We start from the raw sequence: 3,617 nt of genomic DNA, 5'->3' as shown, positions 1-3,617 counted from the left end.
AGCTGGGATTACAGGCACGCACCACCATGCCCAGCTAATTTTTTGTATTTTTAGTAGAGATGGGGTTTCACCATGTTGACCAGGATGGTCTCGATATCTTGGCCTTGTGATCCACCTGCCTCGGCCTCCCAAAGTGCTGGGATTACAGGCTTGAGCCACCGCGCCCGGCTGAAATTTTAAATTTTTTATCAAGTGGCTGCCCAACTGGAGGGAGGTTTAAGGAATGCTTTCATTAAAAGTAAACATACTTTTGCATTCTTTCCCAAATCCAGTCTCAGTAGGGTTACTGAGAGAAGCCTAACTAACCACAGTAGTAACTGCTACTCTTCCTCTCTTTCTTCCTTTCTTTTCTTTTTGATGGAGTCTCACTCTGCCACCCGGGATGCAGCGCAAGCAGAATCATAGCTCTTGAACTCTAGTAGTAACTGCTGTGGTTAGTTAGGCTTGTCTGCAGCTAATCATTGTATCAGAAATTGGGGGTCTCAGTTAATGGGCTAATGATTTGAACAAGTGACACTGATTTTCTTTTCATAGTGATGCCTAAGTTAAGCTCCTTACCTTTATAATAAACTATGGATGCCAGATCTGATTTTTTTTTTGAGACAGAATTTCACTCTTGTTACCCAGGCTGGAGTGCAATGGCGCAATCTCGGCTCACCGCAACCTCCCCCTCCTGGGTTCAAGCAATTGTCCTGCCTCAGCCTCCTGAGTAGCTGGGATTACAGGCACGCGCCACCATGCCCAGCTAATTTTTTGTATTTTTAGTAGAGACGGGGTTTCTCCATGTTGACCAGGATGATCTCGATCTCTTGACCTCATGATCCACCTGCCTCAGCCTCCCAAAGTGCTGGGATTACAGGTGTGAGCCACTGTGCCTAGCTCAGATCTGACTTTTGATTTGGCTATCTGATAAGGCATTTAACAAAAACGTTAAAGTGATTTTGGTCTACACCATCTTTGGGTAAAGTCCACAGTTTTGTATTCAGTATAGCACTAAATATTTGTTACACAGTTGATTGAGAGACTATTAAAAATCAGCTTTTATGTAAGTAAAAGGATAGGTTATTCCTTCTTCCTTCCTTTTTTTGAGATGGAGTTTCACTCTTGTCACCAAGGCTGAAGTGCAATGGTGTGACCTCTGCCTTCCGGGTTCAAGAGATTCTCCTGCCTACGCCTCCAGAGTATCTGGGATTACAGGTGCCTGCCACCACACCTGGCTAGTTTTTGTATTTTTAGTAGAGACTGAAGTTTCACCATGTTGGCCAGGCTGTTTTCAAACTCCATACCTCAGGTGATCTGCCCACCTCAGCCTCCGAAAGTGCTGGGATTACAGGCATGATTACGTGCCTAGCCAAGTTAGCCATTCCTTCTCTCTTTCTTTCCTCCCTCCCTCTTTTCCTCTCTCTTTCTTTCCTTCCTTCCTTTCTCTCTTTCTCTCCCTTCCTTCCTTTCTTTCTTCCTTCCTTCCTCCCTTCCTTTCCTTCCTTCCTTCCTTCTCTGTCTTTCTTTCCTTCCTTCCTTCCTTCCTTCCTTCTTTCTCTCTCTTTCTTTCTTTCTTTCTTTCTTTCTTTCTTTCTTTCTTTCTTTCTTTCTTTCTTTCTTTCTTTCTTTCTTCTTTCTTTCTTTCTTTCTTTTTCTTGTTTTCTTTCTTCCTTCCTTCCTTCTTTCCTTCCTTCCTTCTTCTTTCTTTCTTTCTTTCTTTCTTTCTTTCTTTCTTTCTTTTCTTTTCTTTTCTTTTCTTTCTCTCTTTCTCTCTTTCTTTCTTTCTCTCTTTTGTTCATTTGTTCCTTTCTTTTTGATGGAGTCTCATTCTGTCGCCCAGGCTGGAGTGCAGAGGCAGAATTGTTGCTCACTATACCCTTGAACTCCTGGGCTCAAGCAATCCTCCCACCTCAACCTCCCAAGTAACTGGGCTTACAGGCACATGCCACCACATCCAGATACTTTTTGCATTTTTAGTAGAGGCTGGGTTTCACTATGTTGGCCAGGCTGGTGTTGAACTCCTGACGTCAAATGATCCACCTACCTCGGCCTCCCAAAGTACTGAGATTACAGGCATGAGCCACCTCACCTGGCCAGCTTACTTTTTCAATTACAACAATAGGTTAAGTGCTTGCTTCAGCAGCACATTTTCTAAAATTCAAACAATACAGAGATTAGCATGACCCCTGCGCAAGCATGACATGCAAATTTGTGAAGCATTCCATATTGTAAAAATTAAGCCCAGGCATGGTGGCTCATGCCTGTAATCCCAGCACTTTGGAAGACCGAGGCTGATGGATCACCTGAGGTCAGGAGTTTGAAACCAGCCTGGCCAACATGGCGAAACCCTGTCTCTACTAAAAATACAAAAAGTAGCTGGGCATGCTGGCATGCGTCTGTAATCCTGGCTACTCGGGAGGCTGAGGCAGGAGAATTGTTTGAACCCCGGGAGATGGAGGTGGCACTGAGTCGAGATCGTGCCACTGCACTCCAGCCTGGGTGACAGAGCCAGATGCCATCTAAAAAAATAAATAAATAAGACAAACAACAACAAAAACACACAAAACCCTCCAATAGATTAAAATATATCAATCCACACCTGTGATCTCAGCACTCTGGTGGGCAGGAGCAGGCAGATTGCTTGAGCTCAGGATTCTGAGAGCAGCCTGGGCAACATGGTGAAACTCCTTCTCTTTTTTTGTTAAATTTTTATTTAAAATATATATTAAAAAAAATTTTTTTTATATATCCTGAATCCATTGTTGAGCAGCTTACTTACATTCTCTTTCTGCTTACACTCCAGGCATATCATTAGGTTATTTTCCTTTTGAAGACATTACTTTTCTAGGTTTTCTTTTTTTTTTGGAGGCTGGGCCTCACTGCTGTTGCCCAGTTTGGAGGGCAGTGGTGCAATCTTGGTTCACCTCCTGAGTTCAGGTAATTCTCCCACCTTGGCCTCCCTAGTAGCTGGGCTACAGCCCTGCACCACCTTGTCTGACTAATTTTTGTATTTTTTGTAGAGTCGGAGTTTCACCATGTTCCGAAGACTGGTCTTGAACTCTTGAGCTCAAATGATCTGCCTGCCTCGGCCTCCCCAAGGGCTGTGATTATCTGCATGAACCACTCTGCTCAGTCGCCTTTGGTTTTCTTAAGTTTCAAGTAACAGAAAGCACAGACAACTGTCTTCAACAATAAGGAAAATATACTCTTCCTCACTCAATAAGAGGTTCAAAGGTGGGGCAGCCCCAGTGCTGTTTAATCCATGGCTCAGTGACCTCAGGAGGCCCTATTTCTTTCTATCCCTGCCATTGTCAACGTGTTGAGGTTGAAAGCTCTGATAGCTTTCATTGTTGCGGGTAGCTGCAGCAATTCTAGGAATCACATTAGAACAACAACAACAACAAAAAAGTCCAATGTAAGAAATTAGGGTATCCTCTTTTCTCTTTTTTCTTTCCAGAAGAGAAATCCTCTGGGGGCGGGGCTATGCAGGCGCTGTGCGCAACACTCAGAGGTTTCCCTCCCCATACAAAAAAAAATTTAAAAAAAAAGAGATTCTCCGAATAACCCCCTGGAAGGTACCCCCCGCCATTTTTTTTTTTTTTTTTTTTTGAGACAGAATTTCACTCTTGTTACCC

General features: G+C 43.6%; 1 non-coding gene across 1 annotated transcript; it reads left to right on the top strand.

The window, feature by feature from the left end:
• The first annotated feature begins 2,109 nt into the window (after window positions 1-2,109).
• On the top strand, window positions 2,110-2,213 carry LOC119467072. The gene has a single exon (XR_005195596.1). It is a non-coding gene; the product is annotated as a U6 spliceosomal RNA (small nuclear RNA).
• The last annotated feature ends 1,404 nt before the right edge of the window (window positions 2,214-3,617 follow it).

The sequence above is a fragment of the Cebus imitator genome, unplaced genomic scaffold (assembly GCF_001604975.1).
Source record: "Cebus imitator isolate Cc_AM_T3 unplaced genomic scaffold, Cebus_imitator-1.0 Scaffold257, whole genome shotgun sequence".
NCBI classification, from domain to species: domain Eukaryota; kingdom Metazoa; phylum Chordata; class Mammalia; order Primates; family Cebidae; genus Cebus; species Cebus imitator.
Note: the sequence above shows the minus strand (reverse complement) of the source record. Positions and strands in the feature narration are given on the sequence as shown.